The sequence below is a fragment of the Geotrypetes seraphini genome, chromosome 8 (genome assembly GCF_902459505.1).
Source record: "Geotrypetes seraphini chromosome 8, aGeoSer1.1, whole genome shotgun sequence".
Taxonomy (NCBI): Eukaryota; Metazoa; Chordata; class Amphibia; order Gymnophiona; family Dermophiidae; genus Geotrypetes; species Geotrypetes seraphini.
In genome coordinates this window covers 105,549,764-105,577,747 of record NC_047091.1, presented here as the reverse complement: position 1 = coordinate 105,577,747, position 27,984 = coordinate 105,549,764, and the positions used below count along the sequence as shown (strand labels likewise).

Sequence of the window (27,984 nt, the reverse complement as noted above, 5' to 3'; positions counted from 1 at the left end):
GTTCAGCAAAATTAGAAGCCAGTGTGCGTTAATCAAGAGTGGTGTTACGTGTATGTTGTTTTGATAGCTTAATGAACAGTTTTTAAATATGTTTGAGTTAGAACAGTGTTTCTCTACTCGGTCCTGGAGTACCTCTCCCTTGCCAGTCAGGTTCTCAGAATATCCACAATGAAAATGTATGAAAGAAATTTGCCTATAATCAAATTTATGCATATTCATTGTGGATATCCTGAAAACCTGACTGGCAAGGGGGTACTCCAGGACCAAGTTGAGAAACACTGAGATAGAACAGAATATAATAACGTCACTCAAACAATACAATTAATGTGTCAGACTTTTGCAGTCACTGTGTCTACCCACAGCTTTAATATAGGGTCTCGGTAAGGCCTGGAGTTCTGAATCCTATGTGCAGACAAAACTGCAACCAAGAAAACAGTCTTCAAAGTGAGATCTTTCACTGTAGCTATTTTCAAAGGTTCAACGGGAGCTTTTTTGCAAGGTGCAGAGCACCAAATTTAGGTTCCAATCCGGAGAAGCTGGTCTAAGAGGTGGCTGCAAGCACCCCACCCTCTTTAGGAACCTGACGACATCTGGATGAGCTGCCAAAGATATCCCTTGAATTCAACCCCTGAAGCAGGCCAAAGCTTCCACCTGAACTTTCAGAGAACCTAGCATCAACCCCTTATCCAAACCCCTCTGGAGAAACGCCAGGATCTGAGCATTTGAAGCTGATAGCGGACACATTGCTGCCTCCGCCCACCTTGACTCAAAGGTCCTCCACACACATACACAAGGCAGCCGATGTGGACCACTTCCTGGTCTGCAGCAATGTGACAATGACCGTCGCCGAGTAGCCTTAACTTTGACCTCCATAAGCACTGGTCTTTGACATAGCAACGCCCAGCCAGGGGCAACAGCTGACCGTCCAGGAGCCAAATCAGGTCTGCATAGCATGGCCTTTGGGGGCCAATCCAGAGCCACTAGAATGACCGGACCCAGGCGAGAGCAATCCTTTGGATGACTTGGCCTACTATCAGCCATGGAGAGAACACGTACAGTAGAGAATCCACCGGCCAGGGCATGAGGATTACATCCAGATCCATGCTCCTTGGCTCCTTCTGGCGACTGAAGAAGGCGGGAATTTTGGCACTGTGTCTGGTAGTCATCAGATTGTAACCCAGAGTACCCCAACGAAGCACAAGCAGCCAGAATGCTTTCCCCAATAGCTCCCATTCTCCTGGGTCCAGAGTATAGCGACAGAGAAAGTCGGCTTGCACATTCAATGATCTCACAACATGTGCTGCTGACAAGCACAAGGGATGCTGCTCTACCCGGATGCTGGCTGCAGGTCCCACCTTGCTTGTTGACATACACCACTACTGTGGCACTGTCTGAAAACAGTCAGACTGGGGATTGACCAAGAAACATCACAAACTCCCATAGGGTCAGCAGAATCGCCCTTAGTTCCAAAAGACTGACGGCCTCTGTTGGCAACCACACTCCTTGGGTGAGATGTGAGAGATAACGATACCCCCAACCCAAGAGACTGGCATCTGTTGTCACCACCTCCCAGTGCTAAACTGGAAACAGAACCCTCTTCATCAGGTTGGATTCTGAATGTCACCAACCCATGATCTTTCTGGCTTCCACTGACCAAGGCAGACGAGCACTGTAGTCCTGGGCCACCAGAGACTAACAGCTGAAGAGTGACCTCTGAAGTGAGCTCATGCCTAATTCGGAACAACTCATCCAGACCAAGGAGAACACAGACCCCCCCCTCACTCACCCCACAATAAAAGGTATACAGTGAAAGAAAATGCACGACAGGCTACTTGCCATGCAAGTAGCAAAACTAGACAACCACTTTGCTAATTTGCCGACCTCAGCACCAAACTACAAAGCCTTCAGAAGAGAAATCAAACCCATGTTATTTAAGAAATTTATCAAGACAAGCTCATGATATAACCGGTTACTTCAATCTATCTCCAGAGCCCAATCGTTCCAACCAAATAGCTAGCTTGTAATCTTCTGGAAATGACCAGAATCTCTTCTTATTTTAATCCACCTAGAACCGCAAGGTATTGGTGGAATAAAAAACACCAATGTAATGCAATGCTTATGGAGCCACCTCCATTGCTGTTGTCACGGGCTCCAAACCTTCTCCTGGTGGGTGAGATGGCACCAGCTTGCTTTTCTGGAAGTTGATCACCCAGCCCAAGGACTGCAGATGATGAATCAGTTCTGCCATAGCTGTCTTTCCTTCCTGGAAGAATGAGGTCTGAATCAGACAGTCATCCAGGTAAGAATGCACTCTGATCCCCGTTACTGCTACTACCACTATGACCTTGGAAAAAGTCTTTGGCACCATGCCCAGGCCAAAGGGCATAGCCTTGAACTGGAAATGGCTGCCCAACATAGCAAACCATAGGAAATGTTGATGGCTCAGCCATATTGCAATGTGAAAGTACACTTCCTTGATGTCCAAAGCCATGAGGAACCAGTAATTATTTATTGTAATTATTATATCTGATATACCACTTGTATATGAATATTTACATTTTTTTATTTAAATTATATCTTTTTTTAAATAAAATGCTTTTTTGAAGAAAAATCTAGCCCAAAAGTTATTCATCATGAAATAAGGATTAGGATTAGTTTTAATTATATAGCAAGAGGCTGTATATTCATGCAATGTTTAAATTTTTTTGAAAAATGGATTCCATTAATCCATTCATGTCATGGGTTTGATTTAAATCAAGTCTTTTTGACTAGTGATTTAAATTATGATTTACATGAAATCCACCCTGGTTTATGCCCTCTGAACATTTTACGCACCCTAACATCAGATCTATTCCAGCACTAATTGCCTCTAGCACCAGCATTAGGTTCTGAGAATTGACCTGTAAATAAGTTAAGAAGTTGGAGAGATTAGCTGTTAAAACCAGGGCAGGATTAACGGTTAGGCCAAGTAGGCATGTGCCTTGGGCCTGAAGAGTTCAGGGGGGCCCGGAATACTGCCTGCTTTGATGACGTCTGTGTACCTGCTTCCGGGCCCAGTTCCAGACATCCGAATGTTGCCTTCTTCATTATTCAGTGCAGCTGAACTTGCAGTCTTCAAAAGGCCATGAGCAGCGGTTCCTACACTGCTTCCAGTCAGCCGCGGGAAGTGTGTAGGTACCTCTACCCACGGTCTTTTGAAGACTGCAAGTTCAGCTGCACTGAATAATGAAAAAGGATGGAAAAGGTGCTGCTTGGACTTCTGGAGCTGGGCCCATAGGTACAATGTTACAGGAGGGGGGGCATGGGGGGCCCAGTGTATTTGGATGCCTAGGGCCCACCAATGAATTAATCATGCCCTGGTTAAAACATCATGCTCACCATGACTGAAACTCCTCTCCCCAAGTTCCAAACGTCCTGCAGTTAAAGATAGTGTGATCTATCAACCATCCCTCTCTTGCCCAAAGGACAAAAATAATCCTGTCATTTTAGGGACAGAGGATGAACAGCAGTTTGTAATCTCCACAGTCTAACTTTCATCTACATAAGTCTCTGTTTTCAAATCCAGATCCCAGATCTATCTGAAAGCAGATAGTTCTGAACCGAAGCAATAAAGGTTGGGAGCACCAAAGCTCAAATAAGGAAAACCTGATAGTAGAAGTGAAGAAGAATTAAGACAGTGACTTAAATCCATATTTAGAATCCCCAAACAACCACTTTGGAAAAGCTCCTGGAATGGGGATGGCCAATCCTGCAAGATTCAGGAGTGGCTATAAGTAGGCCCCCTTTTACCATACATGAGCTCATTCCAACAGCTAAATGCTCAAATTTCAAACTTCCCTCTCTTAACGATATCAAAGCACTTTTTTTTCAAATCAATTTAAAAAGTTCTGGATCCGAAATCTTTCCTCCATTTTATACAAAAAAAAATTTTCATCACCTTGGACCCTTCATTCACTCAATTGTCTTAAAAAGCCTGCTTACTGCTTCAGTCCCTATTCCCTGGAAAACTGCCATTATCACTCCATTAATTAAAGACCATAAAACTAGTAAAAATGACCCTACAAACTACTGACCAATTGCAAATATCCCCTTTTTAGCTAAACTAACTGAAAAACTGATATTTAACCAGGTATCCGATTTCATTGAATCAACTAATGTCCTGCACCCCAACCAAACAGGTTTTCGTAAATGTCATAACACTGAATATTCAATGACTGGCTTAACGAATAATATCCATTACTTTTTGGACCATCACAAATCTGTTGCTCTCTTTTCTCTGGATATCTCTGCCACATTCGACACAATTGATCATGATCTTCTTCTTAATCGACTTGAATCGATAGGCATTTGCGACCAAGTACTCAATTGGTTTACTTCATATCTCACGAACCGCACTTCCCTAGTTAAGTTTAATAATGAATACTATAACTCTTACTCTACATCTTTTGGGATTCCTCAAGGATCTATTTTATCGCCTCTCTTGTTTAACATTTTTTTCTCCCCACTATTGAGTCTCTGCCAGTCAGTTGGTTTTACATCTTTTTCCTATGCAGACGACATTCAATTAATTCACCCTTTTGACCCTGAAAATCATGTTGACATCATGTCTATAAATAATAAACTTGAATTAGTTCAAAACTGGCTCAACGCAAACAAATTGGCGTTAAACATAAATAAAACAAAAGCCATGATTTTTAATTGGAAAAATGATATAGTCCTGAAGATGCCATTCGTCCTTAATAATAACACAATAGAAATTGTCCCCAACTTAAAAATTCTAGGGGTTATAATCGACGATAAATTAATATTTCATGACCATATCAATAATATAGTTAAAACTTGCTTTTATAAACTGCGTTTAATACGATCAATCGCCAAATTTCTCAAGCCTAAATCGCGTAACATTCTGATTCATTTGCTAGTTATAGCTAAAATGGATTACTGTAATTCTTTACTACTCAACATTTCTCAAAAAGAAAAGCGACGTCTTCAAATTATCCAAAATACTGCTATCAAACTGATTTATAACGCTAGAAAATATGATCATGTTACGCCACTATTTATCGACGCTCATTGGCTTTCCATCAGTCATCGCATTCTGTTTAAGGTCATGCTGCTTATATTTAAAACCTTAGTCTACAACGAACCCCAATTTATAGCAAGAATGCTAATCCCTCATAACCCTGCACTTTCACTCAGATCATCTTCTCAAAATCTATTAGCTATACCTTCTCTGAAAACAATAGGTACAAGAAGATCTGATATGTTTTCTGTAATTGGTCCACAATAGTGGAACTCTCTGCCACAACACATTAAAAACGAAAAAGATCTCCTCTCTTTTAAAAAATCCTTAAAAACGCACCTTTTTAAAGATGCTTTTAATACTTAATTTTTTTAGACTTTCATATTACTTTTAATTTTTTAACTACCCTGTTTCCTTTTGTTTTTTCCTTATTTGTTTTTCTCGATATAACAGATGTAACTTTTGCCCTCCTTCCCCTCCAGCTAAAGTTTGTCTTGTCTTAAATTCAATGTTAATGAATTTGTATTTTATAATCTTATTCTCTTCCATAATTGTGTACATCGCTTTGTAAACCGATTCAGCGATTCATCAAATATTAATAAACCTTGAACCTTCTTGAACAGAAATTTATGCCACAAGATCCATAATTCTATTGACTATCTGAAGGAAGGTTTATGAGTTTGGGCCTTACTTTGCAATAAGAGGGATCTTATTGATCCAGGGTTCACAGAGGATCTACTTGGTCTAAATGCTGGGGGATACACTGGTGAGATGGGGGAAGTGACAAAGGAAGATGCCAGAGGCCAATTTTTACCCATAATGCAGATTAGAGAGAATTCATTTCTCCTCAAAAGTAGAATGCATTTAAATATCTTACACCAAAACTCTAGAGGCCCCTGCATAGGGGAAGGGAAAAACATAGCGATTCCCATCCTTGGAATTCTTCAGCTCTGTGCCTCAGCCCCCTCTGCCTTCTTCAGCATACACTAATCCATCAAACTCTCTGAGGTCACAACTCCAGCTCCCTTCCTCAACAGCCAACCCTGGCACCAGATGTCCACTGACAATGAGAGAAAGACAAAATTTGAAGAAAAAAAATCACCTCCCTCAAGCAAACAAGGAATTACTCATGCCAGACACTTGACTAGAAAACTCTAAGTGATAAAAAGCTGGTCTAATCACCAACTGACCCCCAAATGGAGCAAGATTTAACCATGCCAATAACAGATATCTTGTTAACAAAATGTTACCCTTCTCTTTGAAAAAGAAATGTACAAAGTATGGAGTTTGCAGATGTATATAAAATAATTTTAAAAAACAAAGTAGAAAAGGAGCTTCATGGTTAAAGCAGCAGGCTGAAAACCAGCGAGGTCAGGGTTCAAATCCCACTTCTCCCAGACATTTCTTTTGAGCTCAGGCAAAATACTTCACCCTCCACTGCCTCAGGTACAAAAAATAACTACAGCGCTTGAACTGTCACTGGCCTTTATCTCAAGTTTCAAAAAGGCAAGTAATTAAATCTGGAATCCAAACACAAATGCACTTAAACCTGAAAATGTTTGGCATTTTGCTTATGTCTCAGCTCTTGCCCAGATAAAAAGGTTACAAATAATATTCATATGGACAATTTGCTTTTAATAGCAAAAAAAATAAACACACACAGTGGAGCACCAATTACAAAAGTGGAGTATACAAAAACATGAAATTATAACATCAAAATTATAACCTCAAAAATTAAACGTAAATGTCAACAAAATACTGACTGTATATTTTACTTAAGGAAAAAAGACCTCCGATTCCCTTGACAAGCAAATTAAACAGTGAATGCTTGATATTTAGGGTAAAATCAATCATTGGTCAAAGAAAAAAACCCTCCTTAACATAAATATGCAAATCTCGAATGAATGTATATCAAGTACAGTAATATAGAACAGCACAACTTAATTGAAGAGTCCTGATCCCAATGGGACCCATTTCACATCCTGTTTCTTCAGGGGATCAGATGTCAAAGACGTTGTTCACAAGGGCAATTAACAATAGTTTGAACCTAATGTATCAGCGTGTAACACACTAGATAAAATTACAGACTCGCTGGTTTTACGCTCTCACATAATAATGGCTAAACCTTCATTTTATATTTATGCAAATGTCCTTAACATCTCTTGATTGGAAAGTGGAATACAAAACATTGAAACAAAGAGAAAAAAATTATGAAAGAACAATAATTTTTATCCCACATTAAAATCCGCCAATTTAAAGGGAAGGGTGGAAAAAAATAAGAAGCAATATGGGTTTGGGGCCCATTCTATATATGTTGCCTAAAAAAAAAAAAAATCAATGCCAACTAGTGTGGTGCTAAGCACAATTCTACAAAAATTAGGTGCACTATATAGAATCACACTTAGGGCTCCTTTTACGAAGTCACGGTAGCGGCTTTAAAGCACGCAACATTTAATCACGCGCTACCCCCCCCCCCCACCGCACTAGCCAGAAAACTACCGCCTGCTCAAGAGGAGGCGGTAGCGGCTTTAAAGCGTGCAACGTTTAATCACGCGCTACCCCCGCGCTAGCTTGGAAACTACTGACTGCTCAAGAGGAGGCGGCAGCGGCTAGCGCAGCTGGCGGTTTAGTGCGCGATATTACTCATATTAAACCGCTACCGCGCCTTCGTAAAAGGAACCCTTAGTGCCGCCTAAGCAGCATTAAGCGTTGCTAGGCATTTTAACTTTCAGGCACACTGTATTTTATGCCAGGGTTTTCTTAGCCTAAATGCCTGTGCCTAAGTTGTGCGTACAATGGCGCCTAAGTCGATAAAGGCGCCTAACTCCAAAACACACCCTTGATCTGCCCCCCCTAACCACACCCACTTTTAGGTAGGCACTTTGGACTAGGCACACACTTTTTATAGAACCGTGCTTTCTGAGCTGAGCGCCTTTCAATCAAGTCCAATTAACGTCAATTATGAGTTAAATGCAAAATTATTGGCGCCAATTAAGCCTATTAATCAAGTTAGGCACCTATATCAGCTAGACATGCCAATGCAGGTGCCTAAGTTTAGAATTTGCCTGTTAGTGCATTTTAACATGGGACTTTCATGTGCACTAAGCCAGCCCATATTTCATGTGCCAGGGTTTTAAGGATTTGTGTTTTTTTTTGGAGGTCTTGTGCATATTTTTCCATTAGTGCACAGGACTTGCAAAAAGTTAATGTTGAAGGACTTTTTGCCTCCTATTTAGGAGGCAATAAGTCCTCCCATGTTAATCCTGCTTTATCCAGCTGGTGCACACGAGCTGGATAATGGTTCCACATCCGTTCCCTGCTCATGATATGCCTCTTCCGGAGTCTGTCACAGGGGAACACACCCTCCAGGGATTCAAGACAAAGTTAGACAAGTTCCTGCTGAACAAGGACGTACGCTGGTAGGGCTAGTGTCAGTTAGGGCGCTGGTCTTTGACCAGAGGGCTGCCGCGTGAGCAGACTGCTGGGCACGATGGACCACTGGTCTGACCCATCAGCGCCAATTCTTATGTTCCTCCAGAACAAATTATTAAAAACACAAATTAGTGTGCAGTAACAGATTACAACAAATCACTATCATATTCTGTGGTAAGCTTCCCTCTTCCCCCCACTTAGAACAGTTCAGTAAAAGGGCCCCCAAGCTAATAAAACAAAGTCAGCGTATTTTCACTTATATAACCTGTGGGTTTTACACAATTATACAATTTTTTTTGCAAGATGTGTGGGGTATACATTAAATTTTTACCAAATCAGTGCTTTTCAAAAGGAGTAATATACAGTTTTACATTTTATTGCAATAAATGCAGGGTATGGTATATATATGATATAAGAACATAAGAACATAAGCATCGCCTCTGCCGAGTCAGACCATAGGTCCATCGTGCCCAGCAGTCCGCACCCGCGGCGGCCCCCCAGGTCCATGACCTGCAGTGTTCTTTCACTTAAGACATTTTATCCTATATAGTACCCCTCTAGCTATACCCCTCAATCCCCTTTTCCTTTAGGAACATGTCCAACCCCCTTTTTGAAACCCAAAATCGTACTCTGCTCTACCACCTCCCCCGGAAGCGCATTCCAGGTATCCACCACCCGCTAGCTGAAGAAGAACTTACTATGGTATATATATGGTATATATGATTTTACTTACAAAATTTGCTTTTTTCTGGGTATATACAGGTATGGGGTATATATGTGTGTGGTTTACATACATGGAAATACAGTAACAGGGAGAGCACAGTTGTAGGCAAATAATTCCAAAACTGCAGCTTCTAACCTAAAGAGAAAGATTAGAGAAGGGAAAATGCCCCAAGTGGAATCCTATCGGTAAAAAAACAAGATAACAGAGGATTTAAAGAAAAATTTAGAACCTTCAATTTCACAATGCACTTGCATAGATATTTTAGGAAAAAAAAAAGTTGCACCAATCTGCAATACTACAGGACATACAAGTAAGAGCAGGAATTATTGCCTCCTGTTCTGTGTTACAGAAGCTACATCTGAAAACATGCAAATTTTGAGAATGCAAAACAATCTCTGTGCTAGAAAAAAAGTTTTAATATCCAATTTCTGTCAGTCTCAAAAGTTAACAACTAAGGGCTCCTTTTACTAAACTGCAGAAGAGCTTCTTACCGCAGGCCGGTGAGGTAAATGCTCCGACGCTCATTCAATTCCTCTGAGTGTCGGATCATTTACCTCACCGGCCTATGGTAAGAAGCTCTTTCGTGGTTATTAGCCAGTGCCACTTGCAAATCCAATGATGTTCCCAAATAAAGTACTGTAGTATGACCCACATCTTTCTCACCAGGGCAATATCCAGTGAATCAGAATGGTATGGGAAGAACTCGTAAATGTATAGCACTAACACCATCTTGCAACAGCAAAAAAGCTTAAAAAATACATGAATGAAGCAAAACTCTTGAAAACTAATCGCAATCGCAAGACAATATATCACCTAAAACTTATTTGTTGATCTCCAATTCTAGGGAACTTACAAAATCCAGAGGTGGAAAGTTCTCTTATTTTGAACTGCATCCAGTTCAATTCTTTGTGGTACATTGTGCCATCAAAACCCACCAGATCTCATAATTAGGAATGTGCATTTGTTCTGAAAAGAAATGGTGGGAGGGGGAAGAAGCAAGATTGGTTTGTTTGTTCCATTTCAAAATAAACCAAGCAAAAATGGAATGAAATTCAGTGTTTTTCTTTTTTTATTAGTTTGTTTCACTTTTAGTGCATGCTATTTTCAAATAGCATGAAATACATTTTTTAAAAAGAAAGCTTCTATCCCTCTTACCCGCCCCTACTCAAAAAATGACTGGTTGCTGGTGTTTAGTCATAGTGCAAATGATAATTCTTTAGCTTTAAAGCAATTCTATAAGCTCATGACTAGAGCTATGTGCCACTTACCGTATTTTCACGCATATAACGTGTGCGTTATACACGATTTTTACAAACCGTGCATAACCATGCACGTTATACGCGTGAGCGCGTTTTACAACTTTTTTTTTACATAGTTCCCCCCCCCGACGTCCGATTCACCCCCCCCCGCAGGACCGCTCGCACCCCCACCCCGAAGGACCGCTCGCACGCACTCGCACCCCCACCGCCTCCAGATCCCCCCCCATCATGTAGAAGCTCCTACCGTTGTCCTGCTGCTTCCTCTGCCGGCGGTCCCGGCCCTTCTGTGAGCCCTGCGTCTGCACTGCTTCCTCTTCCGGAGAAAGGGCGGGACCACCGGAAGAGGAAGCAGCGCAGACGCAGGGCTCACAGAAGGGCTGGGACCGCCGGCAGAGGAAGCAGCAGGATAACGGTAGGAGCTTCTACATGATGAGGGGGGTAGGAAGGCTGTGCGGGTGCGAGCGGTCCTTCGGGGTGGGGATGCGAGTGCGTGCGAGCGGTCCTGCAGGGGGGTGAATCGGATGTCGGGGGGGGGCATCAGGCTTTCAGGGTGGGGACAGGACTTCAAGGGGGAGAGGAGAGTCGGGGCGGGCGAAAGGAGAGTCGGGCGGCGACGGGAGAGTCGGGGCGGCATGCGCGGTATACGGGTGTCCGCAGTATATAAAAATTTATTTACATAAATTACAGTTTCCCACGCGCTATACCCGTGTGCGCGTTTTACACGGGTGAGCAGTATATGAGTGAAAATACGGTACACTTTTAACCAGTATTTTCATGCATTTCTGCACTTATCTAATCCAATCCAGAACTTATTTATCGTGCAAATTCCAAATAGAAGTTTGAGGAAGATTACAATTTAAGGCGGCAAAATATTACATATGGGGGAACAACAACAAATATAAACATCGTAAAAATACAATAAAATTACATTAAAAAAATAACAAACATTACAAGATAATAAAAACTCTCAGAACCTGTCAAATAAAAAAGTTTTTAACTTCCTTTGAAACTGTAAATGATTTGGCTCAGTTCTGATACACTGAAGTGTATCATGCCATATAGAAACAGCATAAAAAGAAAACATGGCAAGTTGACACGTGTAACTAGAAAAATCTTAATAAAAATGTATCATGAACCCAAGGAGGAAATAATGAGTGTGACAAAAGATGAATTATTAAACCTAGTGCATCCACATGTAATATATGAAAAACAGTGCAGGCAATTTTAAAAACAACACAAACCTTTACAGGAAAGCCAATGAAGCCTACTAAGATATCCAGAGATACTAACACATTTCTTAATCGGGGAAATCAATTGGAGTTTACTTAAAATTGTATTAAGACCCATATACAGCGAATTATCCAACCAAACCAAAAGAGCAAAGTGATTCTCGTGAAAAAAAAGATCTTATTAGAGGTATTTAAATTTCATAAATAAAGCTTTAAAACAAAGTCCTTATTAGAGGTAGTCATCGTAATCAAAATTGTTTTCTTCCATAAGTAAGCAATCTTGGACTCAAAAATTAAAGGAGGAATCCAAAATAACACCAAGAATCTTTGAATTATCATCAGCCTGGAGGTTTTACCCTGGTATTAATCGCATTTTCCTAAACATCTTGCTTACTTTCAAATAATTTGTAGTTCTTTTCCCTACCTTTCCTTGTGTTTTTAAGTTTGTCAAGTTTGTTAATAGTCTTGTAAGACTTAGCTCTTTTTTACGCGTTGTATTGTTTCCTAAAGCTTTGTAATTTTATCACTATGTACATCGCTTAGAGTTATGATTAAGCGATTAATCAAAATTTTATTAAACTTGAAACTTGTAGAAGGAATTAGAATTGATGTATTCCAAAACCAAAGAAGTTTGATTTTACTAGCATTTAACTTCAAGTTTCAAGTTTTTATTTGCATTTGATGAATCGCTTATTCAAGTTACCTTAACTCCAAGGAGGGTATAAACATGGAAGGAACATGGGCACGGCACCAAATAATGCACATAATGTATAGAATACTCTCAGCTATGAATGTCACTTGGTACATTTAGGTGTGACCATTTACAACCTGCTACTGATATGGCATAAAAAGGGTCACATCTAAGTTCTGGCACAGCAATGTGGGTTTGCACTAGTAGTTTGCTATAATGACTTAGGTGTCCTAAGTGCCATTAAAGATTTGGTGCTAAGCACGCTCCATTATCACATCTACATCAAGACGCCAAGTTACAGAATTTCCCCCCTTAGATTGTTAACCCTCCAGGGACTGGAAAATAGTCCGTCTACAACTGAAAAAGGAGTGTCAGATTAATTTTTTCTCTTTACTAGCGATTCTACAATTTTGTCTGCTTCCGATGTTAGACAACTGTAGTCAAACTAGGACTTCAATCCAGTGAGATGTTTTTCAGCTGGAAACATTGCTGTCGCACATCTTTAATCTCCACTCTTAAAATCAAGGGGATAGCTCCTCCTCAATCTAGAGAATGACACGGTGACAAAATTCGTCACCGTTCCCGTCCCCGCGGATAACCGTGGGAAACTGTTATGCCTATGGCCAGGGGGGTAACTGAAATCTCACATTCTGACCTCCTTGACCTAAGTGTTGCCCAAACAACAAGTGGCGGAACAGAAACCATCTGTCATAATTTAAAAACGCCATGCTTTCTTTCAGCAGTTTTTAAAAAGCAGTAACATCCAGGGAAAATTTTAATGCCTACAGGATTTTATTCTATATGTGAGGTGCACAAAATGCAAAAAAACAATTGCTTTGTCTCCATCTTGTCCTGGAAAGAAAGGAGAGGTTCCAAAAGACTGGAAGACAATGGCTTTGCTTCTACTACAGAAAAAAAAAATGAATACAAAGAGGAATCAGGCAATTATAAGAGGGTGGGTGTTGAAGAAATGTTAGCATGGATGTTTTGAACTCAGTGGATTTTATATTACTAATGCTGCAGCTCTGCTGTACATCACACAGAACCACTTTCTGGATACAGGGTCTACAAACGTAATTATTCTATTGTAGTTGTAAAATGAGGCCGATATATTTTAGTTCACTAGAGTGGTATAAACCTATATAAATAAAATAAACAAAAATATTTATACATTGCACATCACCTGGAGTCGATACTGAGCAAGGCAGCTTAAAACTAGATCTATGAGGGACAGGATCGGCACATTCTACAGCTTCCTTAGGAGCAGTTTTACTAAAACACGCTAAAATGTAGGCTTAGTTTGTTTTAATGTGGGACTTTTCCATGTGCTAACCCCATATTTAAGGCACCAATATTTTAAGGATTTCCTTTTTTCAGGTCCTGAGCTAATTTTTCCATTAGCACGCAAGAGCGCTTACTGCTTTCTATTTAGGAGGTGCTAAGTGCTATTGCGTTAACCCTGCATTATCTAGTTAGAACTCATTAATGTGAACATGCTGGCTGGATAACACTTCCATGCCCTTTCCCTTTCTCTGTCCCTGTCCATGCCAAGCCCTCTCCCCCCCCCCCCAATTTTTACAAATGCATAATACAAAATTAGTGTAAGGGAAACAAAAGTGCCATACCCATTACCACACAGTGCCGAATTTAAATATTCTAAGTCTGCAGTCTATTACTTTTTCAGGAAAATGAGACCCTTGGCTGGACAGGTGAGCCGACACCATTCAAAATAGCCTAGATGCTGAAAGAAAAAATTAATGGCTGCTGGCAGTAAGAATTCCTGCCCGAGTGAGAGAATTAGCTACCGTAAGTGCCAAATCAGAGATGCACAGCTCCCAAGGTATAAAAAGTAATCCTACCTGACTGAAGAGCAGGGTCAGGCTAGAGATACTGATGGCTTCCTTCACTCAATTGCCATTGGCACCAGCTGAATCATTCCCTTCCTTCAGCAGAGCTAGCTAAGGGTACAGCCCTTGAGCTTGTGCATCAGAACTTGAGGGAACCACCCAGAGGGAAAGTGCTAACTGGGGAGGGATCCAGCACCATCGGAAGTCACCCAAGCTCCAAAGAATATTCCAACACAAGTGGCAAATGGAGAATAGACTTTAAAAAAGAAAACCCCCAAGTTCAACTGAAACAGGGGAAGTTACCACAGCGCAGGCCAGGAGCTGCAAAGTCCATCCACCATTTGCTAAAGACAGAGAAAACTAAAGGTTTTGGAGCAGCATGATACCCTTTAAGGAGGCTAATCACCAGGGTCTACTTTTATTCTCCGTCTCCATCCAGTGGTCGATAGACATAACCCACAAGTTTCTGGAATGATATTTGGGACAAAAAATATGCAGGATTAGTATGTGCCGACAAATTAAGGCAAAACACTTTAACATGTTTTGTGGTAAGCTTTTTTTCTTATATTAAGCATCCGTTAACACAAAGCAGTTCAGTAAAAGGGTCCTTAGTAACCAGGAGTGTATGTCATTGGGAGCCATGACTGCAGCCACTTATTTTTCTTAGCAACTGAAGGACCTCCCCTTTATGATTTGATTTGTAATCATTTGTGAGGAACCCCTTTAATCATCTGAGTACTGGGACCATAGTCTTCTTTCAAAGTACCCTATACACTCCTTCCTCAGCCGATGGCATTGTATTATATCAAATAACAAAACTAAAAGGCTGTGGGTCAATTGCCTATCCTTCCATCAAAAATACCGAGGACATATCCTTTTAAGTCAACCTTGGGTTGACCACTTTATTAAATGCACTCTTCCTCTACAAGGACTGAGGGGTACGCAATGAAGTGACTAAACAGTAAATTTAAAATAAATCGGAGAAAATATTTCTTTACTCAATGTGTAATTAAAATCTGAATTCATTGACAGAAATGTGGTAAAAGCAGTTAGCTTAGCAGGGATTTAGAAAAGGTTTATTTCTAAGATAAGCAGCATAAAATCTGTTTTACTCTTCTGGGATCTTGCCAGGTACTTGTGATCTGGATTGGTCACAGGTGGAAACAAGATACCTGGCCTGATGGACTTTCAGTCTGTCCCAGTATGGCAACTCATATGTTCCCCTCCTCATTGAAATATCTGTTTCTATTTTGGAGACTGTTGATTTTATGAAGGTTTTATTCTTATTTTCAAAGTAAACAATTTTTTACAAGCACACTGGTATAGCCTCAAGAGGAAAACAGCCTGCTATTTCTCCTTCAAAGGAGTGCTGTATCTTCTGGAATATAGCAAGGTTTCAAAATCACACGCCACAATAAAACTCACCCCTAGCAATTAAAATATACATACATTTCCAAAAAGCTGTTTTCCTTTAATTCCTCCATAGCAACCTACTTACTTCACCTAAACAAGTGTCTAAAAAGATTGTACCATGTGCACTGTATCACCTGCAACAACCACATGGACCAGTCAGATCAGCAATGCACAGTTCTCTTTACTGTTGGCTGTTTCCAGTGCGGGAAGGGAAATGGCAGGAGTGGCTACTTTAGAATTTCAAATATAAATGACATGCTACACTGATACAAGATGACGAGTACCACTCAACAGGCACACATCAAATACCACACCATATAACACAAAATGGGTACCACTTTAAATAGAATCATCCATAAAGTATTACAGGTGCTCTCTGGAGATCTCCAACCAATTATTTGAAATTAGAATGCAGCACATCCTATCAAATCAGCAGATGTCACATGGCTGGCCACGCATCGGCATATGCTGGCATTCACAGCTCAGTCAAACTTGCTGAAGCTCCAACATTAATTTAAAAGTAGAATCAATAAAACTCGTGTATAGTATTCTGTTCACTGACAACCTTGCTTATAATCTTTACCATATCATTCCCTGAATAGCTCTCATAAATAAAGTACAGGGGAGGAGGACGCATAAAAGAACAGAGAGAGGGCCACCTCTCAGGGCCATGGGTTTTATCCAAATGTCTTCCATCTATTCCACAAACAGGGGGTTAGCAATCCACTACTGCCTTACCAAATAATGGCAGAAGTTGGAAATTATAAAGCATGGTGGGTTCAGGAAGTTTATAGCTTTCTACAAGTCCAGCCAAGCTAATGTGGATGTAAATGAGAAACCAGGCGCAAAGCCCTTTCAGGCACGTTTCAATATGCAAACAGTGAAGGGAAAAGTGTTGCTTAAGTAAGCACAGCCTTGGGGGAGGAAAAGCTCCTTGCAATGAAACACAAACAGAGCAGCAGGAATTGAGGGGGGAGGGAGGAGAGAAAGAGAAGCAAAAGACAAGAAAAAGAGTAATACATGAACCTAATCTTGATAACTTTTCCTTAAGAGCTGTGATGATCAGGGTATTCAATCTTAGGCTCTTTGCTAAACAGGGATTTGCTCTTCAACAAACAATATTGATTTCCTAGGTCACAGTCAATGTGGTAGAAAAAGATATTAAGCCTGGGCTGGAACCTATAAAAGGAGCAAAAATCTCAAAAAGCAAGCATATGCCAGCAAAAACACCTGGAAAACTTCACTCTCTCCTTTTAAAACTTGGCAAAGAACAAGTTTGGCTTGGCATAAGCCAGCTCCTGCATTATCTATTGGTTCATTCTGGATGTAGCCATTTCATGGTTAATAGCTAGCACAATTGGATTTCAGAGACATGGAAGGATGCTGTGATGCGTGTAAATGGGAAAGGAGGCGGCCATTTTGCTGTGGAAACCACTGTTGCAGCTTTGATGGTATGGTTAATTTTAGTCCCAGAAATTGGAAGCTACTAACAGACTGCAAGCATTACTCATAAACCTAGCTGGGAGTAAGTCAAATGCACTCTCATTTTCAGCTAAATTTAATCTTTCCCCCCCCCTCTTTCTTTTATTTTTTTATTTACTGGAAGCAATCTATGTGCCCCCCCCCCTCCTCTCCACTGGTTCCAGGGGAGTAACATTTGTGTTTTTATGCATAATTGGATCAGAATTACCCCAAGGAGATGTGTGAACTTAATGTGACACTATATCTAAACAGTTATAAACCTAGGACCAAAAATGAGTTACTTTAGTTTAGGAAAGCCATTACTGTTATTCATGCGCTGAATGATTATTTTTTCAAGTTCAACTGGTGCCAAGCCAGAGTCATTTTTGAACTAAATATGGAAACATGCACTGGCAAATCCCAGTACCTTGAATCAATAATGCATGTGGTACACTGCAGACTGGACGCTAGCCAGATGCAGTGCTAGGTGGGGGGAACCTCTATGGTTCCTCCCAGAGATGAAAGTTAATTCTGTATTCACAATCACCACAGCAGCAGGAAAAGGAGAGGGGGGGGGGGGGATAAAAGCACCATCGGACACAGAAGAAAACAGAAATTAAAAAATAAAAAAATTTCCAACTTCATCCTCTTTCCCCCGCCCCCTTCCACACACAGACACAAATCGGCCAGGGCTGGTGTTTCTCTGTTTCATCCCCAAACAGATTGGAAACAAAGCGCCGAGCCCGAAAGTGGCCGTGGCCTCTCTCGCCCCCTTCCGAAGGCGAGGGGCAGAAAACAGCCCCCGTCGCCCTCGGCAGCAAAACTTTTCTAGGATGAGAAGGAAGAAGTCTCCTTATCCCGGAGAGAAGAGAGCTCCCGAAGGGAGAGCAGGGGAAGCATTTCTTTACCTGGAGCCCCAGAAAGGAGAGAAATCAATCACAGCGGAACCCCCCCTAAGACCCCCCCCCCCCCAGCAGCTTCACTCACCGCTAAGATGCTATCAAGTGCCGAGATTTCCCCTGCTCCGGGGCCTCTTCTCCGGGCCTCCCTAATCCCGCAGCTGCAGCTCCATGTGTCGCTGCGGGTCGGTGCCGGAGCCCGTTTCGCCCCCCCCCCCCCCGGGATCCAGCGACTTTCCAAAAACACAAACAAAAGGGTAAAAAAAAAAAAAGACCTCTGAACCAACTCCAAACAGTCGTGAAGTTTCAACCCACAGTAAAACAGAAAGAGAAGAGGAGGGAGAGGGTAAAGGGGGAGGAGAGAAAGAAAGTGAAAAAAGGACCCCGAGGGGAGGGAGTGAGAGACCCCAGAGAGGGAGGAGAGACAAAGACCAGTCTATAGGGTGATTGGGGGGGGGGGAGAAAGGGAAAAAGAAGAGATGGAAAAATAGAAGCCAGACCCAGGAAAGGAAGAAGATGAAGGTTCTGTTCTCTTAGTGCCAGGGCATAGCATTCCAGGTTATGAGACAGTCGGGGTCTTCCTCCATAATAGAATCCGAAGATTCAGAGATGGAAAGGAAAACAGTGGCAGAATATATTAGAGGAAGGGAGAGGGTGATTTATTATGGGCTTTGTTTTCCTGTAGGCATAGAAAGAGAAAAAAAAAATTCAGTAGTAGAAATCCTGTAACATCAACAAGGGGGGGGGGGAACTGACAGCAGTTAACCATATGAAAGACAAAATATTCTGTAAAATCTGCGTTTCTGCTGGAAATAACATCAATAATCCACTGATAAAAATGGCTTAACTGTATGAAAATCATGCATAGTTTGTGCAGCATGGATACTAGATCAGTTCAGGATCTTGTAAATTACCTACGCCTGAGAGAACATGAAAGTAATCACAGCTTGCTTGGCCAGTATCAGGAGATTGGTAGATGAAATGGTACTGTAATAGTCTGTGTCTTAATAACAATAGTTAAAAAATATATCTAGGGGCCCCTTTACCAAACTGGTAAAAAGTGACCTTTGTGTGTTTTTATCTGGGTCATTCCCATGTCTTAAGGGCATTTTTACTGCCGCAGTGAAATGGACGATTTCGCTATTTTCCCTATTAATGGCCACGTGCTAATTTTCCTGTTAGCGAGTGGCCATTAGCGTATACACCCCTACCACTACCCATTATGTAGGGGGTAAAGACTTGTGCGCTAATTGGTTAGCATGCTCCACTAATTAGCACAAAACACACCCACTATCTGACTCCAGACCCACCCCCAGCATGGGTAGTGCGTGCACATCCAGAAATTACCACAGGACGCCTCAGTAAAAAGGCCCTCTAGTTAGAAATATTATTGCTTTCCATCTTTCTCCCTTTCAATCCATCCAGAATGTGGCTGCACGACTCATATTCCATGAGAGCTGCTATACTCGTGTAACCCCTCTTCTAAAGTCACTTCATTGGCTTCCCATCTGTTTCCAAATACAATTCAAAAACTCCTCTTACTGACCTACAAAATGCATTGAATCAGCTGCCCTCCACTACCTCTCTTCACTTATGTCCCATAAGGCCATCCTATCTGTGCCATTCTCCTCCTCTTCCAACTCCAGACTCCGTCCCTTCCATCTTGCTGCGCTGTATACCTGAAACAAAATGCCCGAATCCCTACAGCGGGCTCTACCTCTGGCAGTGTTCAAGGTCCAGTTAAAAGCCCACCTCTTCCAGAGTGCATTCAACTCCTCTCACTTTAGGTTCTGCATCCCCAACCCTATATGTCATGACTGTCTGTCCAGGTTAGATTGTAAGCTCTTCTGAGCAGGGACTGTCTATTAAATGTCAGCATGTACAGCGCTGTGTATGCCTTTTAGCACTATATAAGTGATAAATAATAGTAATAGCAGTAGCTTGAAATCAGTAATTGCATTAGTTTGGCCATATCTAAAAATGAAGTTTGTTGTGATATAGTTTATTTCACTTACGTATTAAAAAAAATGTAATAGATTCATGAGCCATTATGCATAGGCTTCTCTCCTAGGAAATTAAGAAGTGTGCCAATCCCCCCCCCCCCCCCCACATAAGAGTGCATCTCCGTGGGCCCTGAACCAAGCTGGATCTATCTTTTTTGCAACATGAAAACAAAGACAAGCCTAAGGCCAACCTAAAGCCTTTTAGGAATTTTAGGGAATGCAGCCCAACAGAAACAAACAAAAGAAATGGATACAAAATTAAACAGTTCATTCACATACTGTGTATGGCTTTTAAAACAATACTGGAGTGTACTGTGGCCTCCAGGATAGAAAAATCCCAGCAGCACAAAGAAGACAAACCAAACATATTCCCAGTTTAAAAGCCAACACTGCAGCAGAAACATAGGCCCAGATTCACTAAAGATAGCGACTCACTCGCTGTTGGCCGATTTTCAAGCAGCGATTGATTCACTATCAAGTTTGCTTAAAGATGATTTGCACGGAGGTGCAAATCATTTGCATGCAAACTCACCGACTCAATTGCTCAGTGAGCGATCGAGTCAGTGCAGAGCCCTGACATTAGTGACAGGAGAAGCAGCCTCCTTTCACTGCTGTCAGAATTCTGTTGTTTGGGGTTTTTTTTTTCATTTTTTTTTAATGCCACAGATATTGTGCCTAATGAAGTCCCTGATTGGCTCAGGAGCCTCAGGCCCCTGCCAAGGGAGGAGCCCTAGGTGCCTGAGTCAATCAGGGCCTTAGGCCACTCCCCATGCATCACATGATGCACCGTGGAGGGGGCTTAAGGCCCGCATTGCAGCAGAAGCAGGCCAGAGGATCAGGAGAGTTTGACGGGGCACCCCTCCTGCTCCTGTCTTAAAGGTATGGGGATTGGGAGCCAATGGGGGGGGTGACCGACCCAACGGCGGGGGAGGGCCAAGGGCAAGAAAGAGTGGGCATCCCTCCTGCCATATCAGTTCAAGAAAGGGGGGAGCTGGGGAGCAGAGCAGGGCAAAGCCAATGGTAGGAGGGAGTGGGCATCCCTCCTGCTATATTTAAGGGGGGAACATCATGTGGCAGGAGGGAGTGAGCATCCCTGCTGCCATTTGTGGGTTGCCATGTGTTGGGGGGCACGCATTTGTTGGGGGGGGGGGTGATTGGTGGGGATCATTGGGGGAGGGCTGTTGCGAGCGGAGGGGGATTTTTTTTTTTTTTGGGGGGGGCAGATATTTTGCGTGTGTAAAGTATGCAAAATATCTGTACCATGAAAAAAAAAAAAAACAGGCAGACCTATCGGTAACACTGTTACTGACAGATCTACAGCAGTCAGGTTTTAGGATCGTAAAACCTGATGCAAAATAGCCAAGCAAATGTTAGTAAATCAATCACTTACCTATTTTGCATGGGGTTTTACAAATTTGCATGACCGGAACGGAAAATGGGCGATCAAGGGGAAAAACACACGGTGGGCCATTTTGTGAATCGGGTTGGTTAGCAGTGATTGTTGCTAAACCTGTGAAAACAGGTTCAGTAATGATCGCTGACTGTAATCATTGAATTTGTGGTCCCCCTATTTATTGCATTAATGAATTGGGGCCATAGAGCGAGCCATTTTGACCGATACATGGCTAGCACTCATTCTATTGTGGGGGAGGGGGGAAGGAGAAGTCTCATTTTATTCCACTTGCATGTTTGCTAAGTAATTTTTGCATTAAAGAAATCAGTATTTATTTTATAGGTTTGGCCAGAGGTACTACCTTTATTGATTAATATTCCCCTTTCCACAATGACTAGAGCCAATGCAAACAAAGCAAGTTACAGTATGAGGTTGGAAATGGGTAATGCATATACACTACTTCCTCCGTATTCACGGTTTCAGCATTCACGGTTTTGATTATTCACGGTTTTTAGATTGCTGGCTCCTCCCCCCAAATTACATCAGCTTGCATAGAGAAATCACTGATTACATGCATTTACAGAGAAAATCACTGATTTCCAGCACTTTCTTCACCGTGTTTTGCCTCTCCTTCAGGAACCGGCCAGGTCTCCCACCATGTTATTTGCGGTTTCACCATATTCACAATGGTTTTTAATAGAAAACAGCAAATAACATATGAAAAAGTTATTTGAGGTTTTTCTGTATTTGCGGTTCTGTTAGTCCCCTATCACAGTGAATACAGAGGGAGAAGTGTACATTAATAATAGGGGAAGTTGCCAAAATATTGGTAATAGAATGAATCAGCCCTTAAGAAAAGAGAATCTACATGGAGGAGAGTTAAGTCATCAATAAGGAACAGAAAACATAATATAAAACTTATATACTACAACTACCTCTTGGTTCAGAGCGGTTAACAAAAGATAAAAATATTGAACATACAGAGTTGATCGTAATCAATTATTCATCATATTTGCCAAACAGAAATGTCTTCAGGCTTTTTCTAAAGGCTAGGTAGCAGTTGTTTATCCCATATACCAGCTTGGTTTGAAAGCAACTTACTAAAGAATCATTTATAGACACAGCCTCTAAAGAATAGAAAAATAAAAAAATCGTAAGCCACGTAAATGTTTCCTATCGGCAAATACAAAATGATTGAAAAGATAGCTGGATAGACAGCCAAACTTGAAAATCATTCTTGCTTCAATGGGCAGCCTATGATAATACTGAGACACATGGTCGGATTTTTTCAATCCGAAAATCAGGCGAACAGCAGTATTTGGGAAGGGGTAAAACACGGACCTGACGGACCTCGCGGATCTAAACCCGTACGGCCTTAAAAATCTGAGGTCCGTGTCGGTCCGTGTCCATGGCGTTTATAATTGCTGTTGCTGACAGACCTTGATGAGATTTTTGCACTGACGGATCCATCTCAGCATAGGGAGGGAAAAGTGTTAGGATCCGTCAGCGCTAAAAATCTCTTCCAGGTCTGTCAGAGCCAGAGACTAGTGCTGGAGTTTGGAGACTTCTTTTCCATAACGCATGTCCAAAACCTATGTCCCCGCTCTCTTGGCTTCTGCTCTGCCGCTCCAGCACTAGTCTCTGGCTCTGACAGACCTGGAAGAGATTTTTAGCGCTGACGGATCCTAACACTTTTCCCTCCCTATGCTGAGACGGATCCATCAGTGCAAAAATCTCATCAAGGTCTGTCAGCAACAGCAATTATAAACGCCACGGACAAGGACCGACACGGACCTCAGATTTTTAAGGCCGTACGGGTTTAGATCCGCGAGGTCCGTCAGGTCAGCGTTTTACCCCTTCCCGAAGTATTTTACATAAGATGTAGCCTTTTAATATTCTTCTTACTGATTGATAAATAGAGAATATTACAATAATCTAATGTGCTCAGGATGAGGTATTGGACTAGTATCCTAAAAGAGGAAAGATCAAAGTATGACTTTATTGTTCTTAGGCTGGTTGGACCTTGGTCTTTCTATCTGCTGTCTTTATGTGGGTTATTCCCATGAACATTTTTTTATTGCTGGAGTGAAATGGCCTAGTGGTTAGACCTACTATCTCAGCACCCTGAATTTGTGGGCTTGAGCCCAGCACTGCTCCTTATGAACCTGGGCAAGTCACTTAACCCCTTCATTGCTCCAGGTAGTAGGTACCATAGTTAGATTGTGAGGCCACCGGGTCAGATAGAGAAAATACCTAGAGTACCTGATTAGATTGGGAACTGCTCAGATGGCTGCATCAATGGGCAGTAAGCAAATAAGAAATTAACATGTCTTTTATTCCTCATTTCTTAAAAAAAAAAAGTGCATTTATTTATTTAAAACATTTATACTCTGCCAAAATCCTAGCTGGCTTACAAAATACCCACACATAATTAAGAACAGCAAAATAACATCACAACTCTCTACACACACCATAAAACAAATTCCTCTCCCCAACAAACTACGCCACATTAATCAAAAAAACAAAGCACACCTATCTATTCCCCAAAGAAAGCACCCATCTGCCTCATCCACCCCAGTTCATAAATCTTTGAATAATTACAAACAGGAATAAAAGTTTTTTGAAAGCATGGCGATGTTGCTTCTATACTCCACATGGTCTGTCTCTGTTCCAATGCTCCTTTAGAAAGTTAAATACTGATGGGATGGGGGAAGGGTGGAACATACACTCCCTCTTTGAGAGCATTACTAGTTTAAGAAAGGGTGGATCAAAGGACATTTTCTGTACCTACATATATGTAGCTACAAGCTACATTTTATGGCAAAAGCATTCCGTATCCAGTTACCAAGATTATACAGCAGTCAATTACTGACAACAATCACTTTAAGAAAGTATTCTATAACAAGCTGAGGTTGTGGTTCCTGGAACCTAAACTTGTACAGTGTTTTGATAATGCTCTCCAAAGCCCACTACCCACAGCTTCTTTGGCCATGTTGCAGAAGGCCAGAGGCCCAGTGAGAGCACGCAAACCTCCTCAATTGACTAAAAGATCTCACTGGCTGAAAGTCCAGAAGAAGCAGCAGAAAAAGCAATGGCTTTCACAGCAATCTAGTTTGCTAGACTCAGAGAAACACGCCTCAAGTAATCTCATATTCTAAAGAATTTTTCCTGTTTTGGATCAATACAAAAGTACTTAGTAATTCTGGCTCCCCATTAACCTTATTTTCAATAAAGAAACTAGCTTTATAAGGTAATGTAACTATGCCATAGAAAAAGCAGTATATTAAATACATGACCCATACCGATACCCCAAGACACATTATGCAATTTAATTGGATAACAAGTCATTAACAAGCAATAATTGGAGGCCACCAACTGATTATTGATGTTAATTGGCAGCAATTAAGATTTGCAAATGCATCTGGCTGTGCACTATTCTGTAACACTGGGTGCCCAAATCCCATAAAGCATAACTCAAAAGGGGACCTTGGCCAAAGGAGAGTCAGCGGTGTTCTGAAAAGTTTGGCACAGTGTTATAGAATATTGGGGGGGGGGGATCCATGCCCAATTTGTATGTCAGGATTTACACCAGGTTTCAGTTGGTGTTAAGTCTGGTACAGGAATTCACTCCAAGCACTATTGTATAAAGGGCATGCACCCTTTATTGAACAATGCTTAGTGGCCATTTTTTCTGTCAAATTTTGGGCACTATTTACAGAATCCCCCCCACCCCACCCCCACACACACATAATGTCCGTTTCTGCCAGTCTCCATTTAACTTTCTACCCTCACATAATCTGTATTTTTCATAGCACAATCTTTTGTTAACCGCATAGAACTTATGGTCTAGAATAGGGGTGTCCAATACGTCGACCACGATCGACCGGCAGATCTCGAAGGCAAAGCGAGTCGATCGCGTGATAGACTCACATTGCCTTCGCGATCTACCGGGCCAATCAGCCTTCCTCTGCCCGACGTCCCCCACCGCTGCCCCAAGCTCTTCCTGCAGAAGCGTTTCCTACGATGTCAATTCTGTCGGAGAGGAAGTTCCGGGCCAGCCTGTTGCAGCATCAGAAAACAAAGAACTCGGCAAAGGCGGCGTCTGCGGTGGCTTGAGGGCCCAGAAGTCGGCAGTGTACCTAGAAGGCGGCGGTGGCTTGGGAGCCTATTCCCAGATGTCTGCCCCGGCAGTGGCTTGGGGAGAAAGAAAGGGGAGACAGAAAGACAGAGAGGCAGAACAGGAGACAGAAAGACAGGCAGGGAGACAGAAAGAAAGAAAGGGGGCAGGAGACAGAAAGAAAGACAAAGAGAGAAAGAAAGTAAGAAAGGGGCAGGGACACAGAAAGACAGACAGAGAGAGAAAGAAAGTAAGAAAGGGGCAGGGAGACAGAAAGACAAAGAAAGAAAGAAAGGGGCAGGGAGACAGACAGAAAGAAAGGGGAGGGGGGCAGGGAGAGAAGAAGAAAAAGTTGGACTCATGAAAGGACAGAGATGTTGGTTGGGGAATGGAATGATGTCTGGAGGAGACGAAGTATGCAGGAGGCAGAAAGAAGGGAAGAAATATTGGATGCACAGTGAGGAGAAGAAAGTGCAACCAGAGACTCATGAAATCACCAGACAACAAAGGTAGGAAAAATGATTTTATTTTCAATTTAGTGATCAAAATATGTCAGTTTTGAGAATTTTTATCTGCTGTCTATATTTTGCACTATGGCCCCCTTTTACTAACCTGTAGCAGATTTTAGCGCAAGGAGTCTATGAGCGTCGAGAGCAGCGTGGGGGCATTCAGCGCAGCTCCCTCCGCTAAAAACCGCTATCACGGTTTAATAAAAAGGGAGGGGGTATATTTGTCTATTTTTGTATAGTTGTTACTGAGGTGACTGCTGGGCACGATGGACCACTGGTCTGACCCAGCAGCGGCAATTCTTATGTTCTTATGATAATTAATATTTTCTCTGTTTTCTTAAAATGTTATTGTTGGTAGATGATTTTGACTTGGTCATTTTAAAAGTAGCTCGCAAGCCAAAAAAGTGTGGGCACCCCTGGTCTAGAAATTTGTTGTTATGTTATCTCAGAGAGAGCAGGAACTAAGGCCTTGAGCATGCGCAGATGCTCAAGGCCCAGCGAACAAGAGGACAGATCTTTGGGCACCGGTACCGGCATGTCCTGCACGTTGGTGCCGGGTGCCAGATGGGGGGTAAGTGATGTGTTCGGGTGGGTGATGGGTACGGGGAGGATGTTGGATCGTGGTGGGGGGGCAACGTGAGTGGGGGGGGGAGCAATGCCGGTTCTCGGGCGGGGGGTAGAGCAGTGCCACTGGCCTCGGGGGGGGGGGGGATGTGGGAACGAATCAAGCGAGTTTCCCTTACTTTCTATGAGGAAACTCGCTTTGATATACAAGTAATTTGGTTTACGAGCATGCTTCTGGAACCAAGGTACCATTGTATATATATATATATAAATAAATTTAGCTTATTAGCAATGTGTTTTCAGTAGTAGCCATACAGATTCAACAGGTATTTTCTTAATCAAGAGGGCTTACAATCTAAGGGGCCCTTTTACTAAAAAGCTTATGTGCTAATTAGCACACATAAGAACATAAGAATAGCCGTACTTGGTCAGACCAATGGTCCATCAAGCCCAGTAGCCCATTCTCACAGTGGCCAATCCAGGTCTCTAGTACCCAAAGAGTAGCAACATTCCATACTACCAATCCAGGGCAAAAAGTGGCTTCCCCCATGTCTTTCTCAATAACAGACTATGGACTTTTCCTCCAGAAAATTGTCCAAACCTTTCTTAAAACCAGTTACAGTATTCGCTCTTACTACAACTTCTGGCAATGCGTTCCAGAGCTTAACTATTCTCTGTGTGAATAAATATTTCCTCCTATTGGTTTTAAAAGTAATGTATTTTTTTCTCCCTAAGACGCACCCTAGATTTAGAGGAAGAAAACAAGAAAAAAACCATTCTGAACCAAATTCTCCCTGCCAGGCTCTGCACCCAACCCCATACTCATTGCCAGGCTCTGCACCCTGTACCCCCTCTGGTGGTCTAGTGGTAGGCTGGGACAGGGCACAGGACGGGCAGGGACAGGACATAGATGGCAAGGCAGATGACTTTTTAAAGTATGCAATGTCACCTTCAGTAACAACTATAGAAAAATAGACAAATATAGGGCAAAATATAGATAGCAGATATAAATTCTCCAAACTGACACATTTTGATCACTAAATTGAAAATAAAATCATTTTTCCTACCTTTGTTGTCTCTTTCTTTCTATCGGCCCAACAATTGTCCCTTCTTCCCTCCCTCCTATGTTGCCCTCACTGCCTTCCAGCCTTTGTCCTCTTCTCCCCCCCCCTCCCACCAACTCAGGCCCAACAATTGTCCCTTCTTCTCTCCTTCCTATGTTCCCCTCACTGCCTTTGTCCTCTTCCCCGCCCCAACTCAGGCTCATCAATTGTCCCTTCCACCCTCCCTATGTTCCCCTCACTGCCTTCATTAATACCAAAAATATCATCGTATACTTATAAACAAAGGTCCAATCTTTTAAAGATCCAAGTCAGCATTCCTTCTTCACTATCACATGTTCAACTGTTGCTGTGGGTCC

At 42.1% G+C, this 27,984-nt stretch overlaps 1 protein-coding gene across 20 annotated transcripts in view; it reads right to left on the bottom strand.

Moving 5' to 3' along the window:
* Positions 1 to 27,984, bottom strand: part of PTPRS (protein tyrosine phosphatase receptor type S) — a 532,810-nt gene that overhangs the window by 372,905 nt on the left and 131,921 nt on the right. For 13 of the 20 annotated variants that reach the window (XM_033953844.1, XM_033953846.1, XM_033953852.1 and 10 more), the window contains exon 1: positions 18,067 to 18,199. The exons of 1 other annotated variant lie outside the window; for it this stretch is intronic. The gene's annotated coding sequence lies outside the window, so the exon portion shown is untranslated. Of the gene's footprint in view, positions 1 to 18,066; positions 18,200 to 27,984 lie in introns of those variants that run through there. 6 more of the 20 variants (XM_033953859.1, XM_033953861.1, XM_033953863.1 and 3 more) reach the window with 1 other exon arrangement.